We start from the raw sequence: 12,866 nt of genomic DNA, 5'->3' as shown, positions 1-12,866 counted from the left end.
AAGTTCACCTGGTCATCTCTGTTACAATTTCACCTGGTCATCTCTGTCCAAAGTCCACCTGGTCATGTCTGTCATTACTCCACTTTCTAAGGTCTATCATAAATCAACCTTGTAATCTCTATAATAAGACCACCTGGTCATCTCTGTCATTAGTCCACCTGGTCATTTGTCATTAGTCCACGTAGTCATCTCTGTCATTAGTCCACCTGGTCATCTCTGTCATTAGTCCACCTGGTCATCTCTGTCATTAGTCCACCTGGTCATCTGTCATTAGTCCACGTAGTCATCTCTGTCATTAGTCCACGTAGTCATCTCTGTCATTAGTCCACCTGGTCATCTCTGTCATTAGTCCACGTAGTCATCTCTGTCATTAGTCCACATGGTCATCTATGTCATTAGTCCACCTGGTCATCTCTGTCACTAGTCCACCTGGTCATCTGTCATTAGTCCATGTGGTCATCTCTGGCATTAGTCCACCTGTTCATCTATGTTATTACTCCACCTGGTCATCTATGTCATTAGTCCACCTGGTCATCTCTGTCACTAGTCCACCTGGTCATCTGTCATTAGTCCACGTGGTCATCTCTGGCATTAGTCCACCTGTTCATCTATGTTATTACTCCACCTGGTCATCTATGTCATTAGTCCACCTGGTCATCTCTGTCATTAGTCCACCTGGTCATCTCTGTCATTAATCCACCTGGTCATCTCTGTCATTAGTCCACCTGGTCATCTCTGTCATTAGTCCACGTGGTCATCTCTGTCATTAGTCCACCTGGTCATCTCTGTCATTACTCCACCTGTTCATCTATGTCATTAGTCCACCTGGTCATCTCTGTCATTAGTCCACCTGTTCATCTCTGTCATTAGTCCACGTGGTCATCTATGTCATTAGTCCACCTGGTCATCTCTGTCATTAGTCCACCTGGTCATCTCTGTCATTACTCCACCTGTTCATCTATGTCATTAGTCCACCTGTTCATCTATGCCATTAGTCCACCTGGTCATCTATGTCATTACTCCACCTGGACATCTATGTCATTACTCCACCTGGTCATCTATGTCATTACTCCACCTGGTCATCTATGTCATTAGTCTACCTGTTCATCTATGTCATTAGTCCACCTGGTCATCTCTGTAATTAGTCCACCTGTTCATCTCTGTCATTACTCCACCTGGTCATCTCTGTCATTACTCCACCTGGTCATCTATGTCATTACTCCACCTGGTCATCTATGTCATTAGTCTACCTGGTCATCTATGTCATTAGTCTACCTGGTCATCTCTGTCATTAGTCCGCCTGGTCATTACTGATGTAAATTTTGCCCTTTTGTCTCCTCGTTTTGTAGGTCATCTGACGTGTTAATATCATTATTAAAGATGAGGTTCTAAAAGATCATGTACTCCTGAATGATGAGGTCTTAAAAGGTAATGTTCTCTTTTAATCTCCACCATACAAAGACAGAAGAGCCAACCTCAAAATCGGCTCACATTCACGTTTCTTCATAGGTTTTGTCTTTCTAGGGAGTTTTTCCAAGCAGCGGTGATTCGACATCTCATCACTGCTAAAGTAAAAAGGACTTAAAATAAATGTGATATTTAATCTCCAAATTGTTACTTTATTGTCCTGCTGTTTAATATCATATTATTATTATTATTAGCAGCAGTATTAGTAACTGTATTGGGAATATTTGTCACCATAGGTAGGAAAGAACAGAGGAATTGTCACTGGGGAGAAAGCGTTACTTTGTCGGTCATTAGACCTTGTAGAACAAAGTCCCTCAAGCGAACAAGGAAACAAGTCTCTCCCTGAGCAAGGCAATTAACCCAAATTGCTCCGAGGTCATAGTTAAACGCAAGGCTGTGTTCTCAATCACACTTATCCGTTAAATAAAAAAATAAAAATCATGATTACCAAATATGGCGCATAGCCCTTAAGGCACAAAATATATGTTGACCCCTAATTAAAGAACGGAACGGAAAAACGTCAGCATCAAAACAACTGAATAGCCAGCATCACAGGACAGGCACACAGTCAGAATCGCATAGGCGAAGTCACATCAAGCGGGCCGCAGTGTCCCTGCAGAGTTACGATACGGTGGAGACCGTTCTGTCCCGGACAGGTCAGCCAAAGTACGCAGCGAGCATTATGCATTGAGCACCGCACAAGGTCAGGAGCAGTGAAATGTGGGGATGAACAAAACTGGGGGCGCGCAACCTGTGAGGGCAATGCCAGACTTGGATCGGTGCCCAAGCACATCGCTTGTAGGCTTGGTGCACGGACTACGCCGCAACAGCTGTTCCTAGGTCTGCAATGTTTTAGCCCGGCTCGTCCGTCCTGATCAGCCCGTCCTGGTGAATCAGAGGACGCACGCAGGACAAGGAACATTTCACGATAACAGGCAACTATTTCTAAAACCCAGGGAAATAGTGGAATTTCGTTGTTTACAAATGCAGGTACATGACCCTCCCCTTCCCTAAATATTAAAAAGCATTAAACCTTTTTAATATCTAGGACAAAAACACAAAAATCATGGACCCTCACATATTTTTCTTCATGTACTAATTACATAAACTGCAAACCATCCCTGACAAGCAAGAATTCACAAAATTGGACAAACATCCAGTTAAGACTCCACAAACTTATCCAAGTATAACATACGTCTCAAACACAAGGCGTGGGATGATCCACTAGGAGACTTCTTCAAAAATAAATGACTTCTGTCCTCGAGACGCAGTGCTTTATTGGCCCTGGACACAGGGACACACATTTACACACACACATTGCAGTGGTCAGCTCTACAGGCAGTGTGTGTATGTCTGAATAAAGTCAACCATTGTTGAATCGTGGACCACACAGGTCTATTAGAGACCCTGAACAATGATTTAACAGCCAGGGCTTGGCTTAGAGGAAATTGTGGACGTGCACACACACACACACACACACACACACAGAATTGGAACCAACCTCACAGTATCCCACCACCACAGAGGTATGTCCAAGGTTCACGTCCAGCAGCCAGGTTCTGACACACGGTATTCCTCTGAGTGAATCCCTTCTCAGCTCCAGCAGTAAACCCGCTCACAGACAGAGATGATTAGAGCCTGACACACACACCGTAAACTCTCACATGGACACACACCCACACACACACCATGAGGACCGCATTCATGCTCACACACACACGTCGGGGGAACTGTGGGTCAGATAAATATTTGGACATGAGATGACCACCATTTATTACCCAAGGTCTTACACACACACACACACACAGAACAAATCACACCAGATGGATGTCTCTATTAGACATATGTCCAGGTGGAAAGAACTCAAGAAACGGTGGTGAAGGCTGTTACTACACAACAGACAAATACAAATGTTGCTTGTTCAAGACCCGAGCCAGACCAAACATGTTAGTGTTTTGTGACGACACTTTCCATGTTGTAGTATTTTACTTTGTAGTTGTATTCAATTCAACAAACCCTGTAGTGCAGTATCTTCTTCTACGTCTACCCTCTGCCTGTACCCCCCTACTTCTACCTGTACCCCTCTACCTCTACCTGTACCCGTATATCTGTACCATCTACCTTTACCTTGACCTGTCTACCTGTAACCCTCCACCTCTACCTGTACCATCTACCTTTAGCCTGACCTGTCTACCTGTACCCCTCCACCTCTACCTGTACCATCTACCTTTAGCCTGACCTGTCTACCAGTACCCCTCTACCTTCACCTGTACCTTTTTACCTCTTCTTCTACCTGTACCCTTCTACTTTTACCCATATACCTTTACCTGTACCCTTTACCTTTACCAGTCTTCCTCTACCTCTACCCCTCCACCTGTACCCATCTACTTGTACCCAGCTACTTGTATCCCTCTAAACTCTACCCCTCAACTTGTTCCCTTTCACCTCTACCTGTACCTCTCAACCTCCACATCTACCGCGACCTCTTAACCTTTACCCCTGTTTCAACCTTTCTGTGAACACTATTACTCCCCTAACATACTATTGTTTGCCAGGTTTCACGCAATGGTGAGAATGTATTTTCCCTGCCTGGCCACCCGTGACTGAATCCACACACACACACACCCTTCACTCTGCTATTTAGAATGGAGAGGGGAAAACGATACGCACCATTTTCAACCCGGGGCATGAAAAATGTCACGTTTATTTAACCGTGTGTGTTCAATGTGTGTGTATTCTACTGGCTACACTATTCTATTCTACTTTATTATACACTATTCTATTATACTCTATTAGACTATTCTTTACTACTTTATTATACATTATTCTATATGTCTCTTTCATACACACTTAAATACTCTGTTTTAGACCATTCTACTTTATTATACACCATTAGATAAGACTCTATTATAAACTATTCTATTCTAGCGTATAATACATTGTTACATACACTGTTCTATACTATTTTATTAAAACATTTCGGCATTATTAATATCTACTCCACAGGTCATCATTTGTCTGCATTCACTGGTGTACTTCCTTTTTAATCTCATATACACTACATCGCACCACAACTACTTCTTACTTAAACCCAAGCATGCAGCCCCAATTTGTATTCTAAAATATGAATCTATGCAGATTTTGGATATTTAACTGGACTGGACTGGTCTTTTGCCAAGAACTGTTGAGCAACCAGATCCTGTTGGTTAAACTCTCCAGAGATATAAATAAATTCAAACCAGCGCAGTCATCCACAAATGGTATTGTCTTGTAATGATGGTGGATTAACATTTGAACCCTGGCTATATTAGTGGGCTCAAAAGAAGCAGAAACCAAGAGACAAACCAACAGTTAACTAACTGTGTGTGTCTGAGCTTGGCCAACCAGGACTCATCAGGAAGAGACGGTCTGAGCTTGGCCAACCAGGAATCATCAGGAAGAGATTGTCTGAGCTTGGCCAACCAGGTCTCATCAGGAAAAGACTGTCTAAGCTTGGCCAACCAGGACTCATCAGGGAGAGATTGTCTGAGCTTGGCCAACCAGGACTCATCAGTGAGAGATTGTCTAAGCTTCGCCAACCAGGACTCATCAGGAAGAGACTGCCTAAGCTTGGCCAACCAGGACTCATCAGGAAGAGACTAATTCTAATTGATAAGGTGGAGCATAACGGAGCTGTTATGTAATTAATATGCAAATAACTTCATCATTATAAACAAGGGACCCTGTTCCTCTGGGAGTGTGAAAGAGGCAAAAGAAATTGCAGGAATTTTCTAGTTTAACCAAAAAGAAAAATGTTGCCCCGGGGAGGGAAAAGGAGGTCTCTGCCAGCTGGGACCCATGCCAACCACAGTACAGAAACATACTAATATCTAAATGTATGCTACAAAAATATATGCACTCCCTACTGTCACTCTGGGTAAGACAGTCTGAGTAAGACAGTCAGTCTGGTTAAGTCACTCTTTGTTAGACAGTCTGGGTAAGACAGTCTGGTTAAGTCACTCTGGGTGAGACAGTCTGGGTAAGACAGTCTGGTTAAGTCACTCTTTGTTAGACAGTCTGGGTAAGACAGTCTGGTTAAGTCACTCTGGGTGAGACAGTCTGGGTAAGACAGTCTGGTTAAGTCACTCTGGGTGAGACAGTCTGGGTAAGACAGTCTGGTTAAGTCACTCTGGGTGAGACAGTCTGGGTAAGACAGTCTGGTTAAGTCACTCTGGGTGAGACAGTCTGGGTAAGACAGTCTGGTTAAGTCACTCTGGGTGAGACAGTCTGGGTAAGACAGTCTGGTTAAGTCACTCTGGGTGAGACAGTCTGGGTAAGACAGTCTGGTTAAGTCACTCTGGGTGAGACAGTCTGGGTAAGACAGTCTGGTTAAGTCACTCTGGGTGAGACAGTCTGGGTAAGACAGTCTGGTTAAGTCACTCTGGGTGAGACAGTCTGGGTAAGACAGTCTGGTTAAGTCACTCTGGGTGAGACAGTCTGGGTAAGACAGTCTGGTTAAGTCACTCTTTGTTAGACAGTCTGGGTAAGACAGTCTGGTTAAGTCACTCTTTGTTAGACAGTCTGGGTAAGACAGTTTGGTGAAATGTCTCTGGGTTAGACAGTCTGGATAAAGCAGTCTGGTTAAGTCTCTCTGGGTTAGACAGTCTGGATTAGATTAGATAATCCAGATTTAACCTGGTAGAAAGTGGACACAGGTATTTTTTGTGATTTAACCTGGTAGATCTGAAGTGGACACAGGTATTTTGTGTGATTTAACCTGGTAGATCTGAAGTGGACACAGGTATTTTGTGTGATTTAACCTGGTAGATCTGAAGTGGACACAGGTATTTTTTAGTGATTGAACCTGGTAGATATTATGGAAAAGGGGCCTGTGGGACAGAGAGGTAATTAAAGTTATTAACATAATTGTGTGATTCACACACGTAGAAGAGGAAATGAGAGAGAGATTGCACCAAGATGGTCTCTGTCTAACAAAGACCCACACACCCAAAAACAAACGTTTACACACAAACATACATACATTCACAGAGACACACACACACACACACTAACATACACACACTAATTGAAAATGGTTCACCTTTACCAGCGACTCAGTGGTAAATGTTTTTGTCTTAGCGAAAACTTATCACTATGGTTAATTTCTGCCACATTGTAAACCCAACTCTAACTCTAACCCTGGCTCAGACCCCTAACCTAAACTCAGCCTAACACAAACTCTAATCTTCAGTTTAAACCATACTTGAAGGTCTTGGGTATGGATGTGAGTTCAGACCTCATTATTTACTTGACAGGTCTAATACTGTAAGATCTGCTTGCTGGGAAGAACATCCAGACTAACACACACACACACTCTTACAGACACACACACTCCCTTACGCACACACTTACACACACACACTCCCTCACACACACACACACACACACACACTCCCTCACACACACACACACACACACAAACTCCCTTACAGACACACACGCACACACCCTTACAAACACATACACACTTACACCCCCACATACACACACACACCCACACACACACAAACACAACCTTACACACGCCCTTACACACACACACACACACACCCCTACACACACACACACACACCCTTACACACACACACACACACAGACCTTTACACAACCACATACACACTCACCCTTACACACACACACACACTTAAATACACACGCCCACACACCCACACTCACACATAGACCTTTACACAACCACATACATACCCCCATACACACACACCCTTACACCTGAACACACACACACCCTTACGCACACACACACACCCTTACACACACACTTACACACACACACACACACCCTTACACACACTTACACACACCCACACAATTACAAACACACACACACACACACCCTTACACACACACACTTACACACACACACACACACACACATTGTTACACACACACTCACACACCCTAACACATACACCCACACACACCTTTAAACACACACACATACACACACACACCCTTACACAACCACACACACACCAGTACACACACATTCTTGCCAGTCTCCCGATTAGCATCAACGGTTGCAATGGAAACTGGTAAAGTATTTTACACGCTTGCATGGCACAGGATGTTCTGTCTGTGTTTATGTGTTTGTGCGCATGTGTGGAGTGTGTGTGTGTGTTTTAATTGAAACAGAGTCTTGCTAATATAAGTGGAGTTTGAGACGCTTAATTTAATTTCTCCCCTCGTTCCGCCTCGCTAATGTGTGGAAAATATGGAAAACTGAGACAGAGACACACCGGTTTATACTGTGGGAGGGATGGGGATTTGATCTGTCTCTGTGTGTTTATGTGTCTGTGTGTCTGTGTCTCTGTGTTTATGTGTCTGTGTGTCTGTGTCTCTGGGTGTCTGTGTCTCTGTGTGTGTCTGTGTCTCTGTGTGTATGTGTCTCTGTGTGTTTATGTGTCTGTGTGTCTCTGTGTGTTTATGTGTCTGTGTCTCTGTGTGTGTCTGTGTCTCTGTGTGTTTATGTGTCTGTGTGTCTGTGTGTCTGTGTCTCTGTGTTTATGTGTCTGTGTGTCTGTGTCTCTGTGTGTGTCTGTGTCTCTGTGTGTTTATGTGTCTGTGTGTCTCTGTGTGTCTCTGTGTGTATGTGTCTCTGTGTGTTTATGTGTCTGTGTGTCTGTGTGTCTGTGTCTCTGTGTTTATGTGTCTGTGTGTCTGTGTGTCTGTGTGTCTGTGTCTCTGTGTCTCTGTGTGTCTGTGTCTCTGTGTGTGTCTGTGTCTCTGTGTGTCTGTGTGTCTCTGTGTGTTTATGTGTCTGTGTCTCTGTGTGTTTATGTGTCTGTGTCTCTGTGTGTTTATGTGTCTGTGTGTCTGTGTGTCTGTGTCTCTGTGTTTATGTGTCTGTGTGTGTCTGTGTGTCTCTGTGTGTTTATGTGTCTGTGTGTCTGTGTGTCTGTGTCTCTGTGTCTCTGTGTGTGTCTGTGTCTCTGTGTGTGTCTGTGTCTCTGTGTGTCTACTGTAGTTTCATAGTTGTTAAATGTCACCTGGTGGATTCTGCTGTAGTTTTATAGTTTTCTGGTTACATGTTCTGGTAGGCATTGTGCCTTATTAGCAGCCAAGGCACTAAGCTCCTGAACAGTTCATATTAAAATATTTCATATGATAATATCTGGTGTTATTGTAGATTGAATGACATAGGTTTAATAGAGTTTGGCTTACCACGTTGTTTAAGGGGTTGCCTCAAGTGCAGGAGAGAAAAGACGAGAAATACTGCAATGCAGTTTGGGTAAATATTGCAAAGCAGTTTGAGTATTGCGTTTCTCTACCCCCTCAAGACCCCCATGTCCCCCGACTACCCTGAGGCCCCACCCAAATGGGTGACATCACAGAAGACCTGCCACTTTAGGATCAAGCTGTTTCCTCAACAACTTTGTCATGTTCATCCTATGAACTCCTCTCTCCATTCAAGTCATGACACGACTCTCTCCATTCAAGTCATGACATGACTCTCTCCATTCAAGTCATGACACAACTCTCCATTCAAGTCATGACACAACTCTCCATTCAAGTCATGACACGACTCTCTCCATTCAAGTCATGACACGACTCTCTCCATTCAAGTCATGACACGACTCTCTCCATTCAAGTCATGACACGACTCTCTCCATTCAAGTCATGACATGATTCTGTCCACCTCCGTCTATTGGTTATTTACACAAAAAAATGAGATGAATTAACAAATAAGCAAAGAGAAGGAGCAGAGGGAGAAGGACAGACGGAGGTAGGAAGAAGAGGAGGAGCAGAGGGAGAAGGACAGACGGAGGTAGGAAGAAGAGGAGGAGGAGAGGGAGAAGGACAGACGGAGGTAGGAAGAAGAGGAGGAGAGGGAGAAGGACAGATGGAGGTAGGAAGAAGAGGAGGAGCAGAGGAACTCACAGATACTTAAAGAAGATGCGGAGGTGAAGGGGAGGAGAGTCAGAGATTGTGAGTCAGAGGGAGATGGAAAAAGAGAGAATCTGAGAGAAAGCAAGAGGCAGAGAGAAAAAGAGAAAGAGAGAAAGAGAGAGGGGGAGAGAGAGAGAGAGAGGGGGAGAGAGAGAGAGAGAGAGAAGGGGAGAGAGAGAAAAAGGAATCCTGGCATAGAAACTTTTGCCAAATCTTGTTGAGCCCTTGTCATCACTTTTGAGTGGTCTTGGATCGAAAATCACTTCAAACACACTCACACAAAGTCACACACACACACACACACACACACACAAAGTGAGATCGCTCCAGAAAACTGGAAAACAGCTTAGTCAGCCTCGCATAGAAGCAGCATGTAACTTTAAACAACATAGGAAAGGTATGAGAGAAAGAGAAAGGAAGACCGAGAGAAAGAGATACAGTAAATGGAAGGAAGAGAGAGAATGGAAGAGAGATATAACGGAGAGAGTTTTTGGAAAAGACAGAAACAAGAGAAAAGAAAAAAGAGAGAGGGGAAAGAATGGCACTGTCATGGTTCTGTGAGGAATGTTGATTGTGTTTTGAAAGACAGAAAGAATCTCGGTTTCGGGAATGGAACCTAAACCCCCCCGGGCTGACCGCTAGTTGACTGTCTAATTTGAGATCCTTGACCACAGCAAGAACTCACGTAGTGTGTGTGTGTTAGACCTTAACCACAGTCAGAACACTTGGCACAGTGTGTGTGTGTGTGTGTGTGTGTGTGTGTGTGTGTGGAGTCCTCAGCTATGTTGAGAAGGCTGTGCGTGAGACTAAGAGTTTGGCAAGTCACATTGGAGAACCTTTTGCCCCCCATCTTTTAGGACGATAATCTCCCAGGAATGTGAGTGAAAGAAGATATTATATCTAAGAATAGTTTTTTATTGGCCATTTATATGAGAACACGAGCTGGAGAGGGCATGTTTGTGCATGTACATGTGTTTTCTGGCAGGTCCGGGGTTTGAACTGATGACCTTCCGCTTTGTCGTCTGTTACCTCTTGGCCAGAGGTCATCTTTCCCATTAACACTTTGGAGGGAGGGACAGTGGTGGCGAGTTGCAGTCAGGTATGGAACACACAGTCAGGTCTGACACAAACACACACACTTGTTCTGTTTATTCAAATGAAACACATGTGTCTGTAAATCTTTTTATCCTAGGATGGAGTTCCTGATTTGGCCTACCTATGACACACACACACACACCCACACACATTCACACACCAAACACACACCACAAACACACACACATTCACACACATACACATACACACACACACACACCGCACACACAAATATATTCACACATCACACATATACACAAACACAAACACACCTTCAGACATCACACACACACACACACACATGCACACACACACACACACACAAACACACACACACACAGACACACACAGAGACACACACAGGGGTCTGGCCATTGTTCCACAATAAAGTTACACTGGTAGCAACAACAATAACATAAGTTGCAACGCCAATACAAAATAATATATTCTAAATAACGTTCCACGTTATTGGAAAAATGAAGTATTTGGACGGCAAAATATAAATATTATCTTCTCCCTGAATCAGTAGGGGAATGCTTTAACTGACAGATGTGATGGGTTTGGCTAAGAGGAGATATGTATCCTACTTGTTCCAAATACACAAGAACAAATTGTATTTTTTCAGGTTAAAAAGTGTTTTCTAACTGCATATTTAAACAATGTTCATGTGTCTGTGAAGAAATTATTTTCAGCAAAGACATATTCTATTACTCACGGACCGTAGCATTCCAATGGACGACATAGGGCTTTGAAAAGCTCTTGGAAAATGAGCCACTTAAGGGTTTAGACATTTTAACAGAAACAAGTATTAGTGTTTACACTTTCATCTAGATTAAGCTAAGGAGGTCATTCTCACTACATCCAAGATTTCCCAGTCAGATGACGGGAGTCGCAGAGTGGTAATTGGTCAGCTCTTGCACTGCCTTAAGATGTCACAGTAAGGGCTTCTGGGAAGTGGTGTCTTTAATAGGGCTACTGTTACCGGCAAGCCACCCAGAGAAGACACACATGTCCGTGGTCAGAGTAAGAGGAGACGCAAACACACACACACACACACACAGATTCCCACAGGCATGCAGTCTGTGGTCTCTCCGTGGGTCCCTCAGGAGTCCGTGTCTTTAAGTATTTTTTATTTTCTGTCCTCTGTCTTCTACTCTCAATCACACTCTAATCTGGGAGCTATTCGTGTTAGTCTTGTGCCATGGTACAAGCATGTGTGAGTGTGTGTTTGTACGTGCGTGTGTGTGTCCCACAACCCACAAAACTCATTTTTCCCTCAAATAGACATCCATTTCTCTCTCTCTCACTTTCTCTCTCTCTCTCTCCTTCTTTTTCTGTCTTCTTATGGTCTTCTTTTCTGTTATTTGTTGGTTTAGTCTCCCTGCTGAGTACTTTTCCACAGAGACACAGAGACTAAGAAAGAGAGAAAGATAAGAGATAAGTACACAGAGTAAATAGCCTCTGAAGATTCACTCAGTAAAGTGACCAGAGATATATGGGGTGTGGAAAAAGATTGAGACTGAGAATAATAAGAAGAGAGAGACTAAGAGGAGAATGAGAGAGACAGGGAGAGGGCGGGGTCAGGCTTCTGAAAGCCTTTAACTGCACAGAGACACACAGGCTAAAGACACCAGAGACAATGAAAACAGGGGATAAGAGAATTTAGAAATGGAAGCTGAATTGCCAGACCCGTTACACCTCCCTCCCTGTTTCAGGCGAAACCGCCAGCTTCTGCATGTCAGAGTTCAACTCTGAGCCAGACATAGTTTAGAGGTTTACAGGGTTATTCTTATTAGCATCACTGTTGCCAGAGCAACAGAGCAATCCTCCCCTGAAACAACACAAAACACGACAGTAAGAAAACACTCACTGACTCAGTGACATCTGTGAGGCACACCGCAGGCACACAACACAGCCGAAATGAACACGGCAAAGACAACACAAACCAGAAGGAAAGGTACTTCCACATATTCATTCATTTGTGATATGTAATGGATGCGTTTGATTAATATCAATAAATATTTTGAATACCTATTTTGCCATTTACAAATTCTCAGCGAAGGTCAATCCACCCACACATTAAGTGTTGAAATTTAATACCAACATTAACTGTCTTGAAGTTACCGGGAATTTGAATTGAAACAGTGAATTCCTAAAAGTCAGGTGGAGATTTCTAGAATCCTAGCCTTCAGTTATCCATGAACTTGTACACTATATGTCTTTTATTCTTAAATACAATAGTGGTAAAACGTTTGTGCATCCTGGTGAACATTGTTAAAGCAATAAAAGCTTTTTATCTGGCCAGTATGCGGTTGCTCAGAGAAACACGGCAACAGCAGAGTAAACACAAACAAACG

Source organism: Esox lucius, chromosome 24 (assembly GCF_011004845.1).
Source record: "Esox lucius isolate fEsoLuc1 chromosome 24, fEsoLuc1.pri, whole genome shotgun sequence".
NCBI classification, from domain to species: domain Eukaryota; kingdom Metazoa; phylum Chordata; class Actinopteri; order Esociformes; family Esocidae; genus Esox; species Esox lucius.
Note: the sequence above shows the minus strand (reverse complement) of the source record.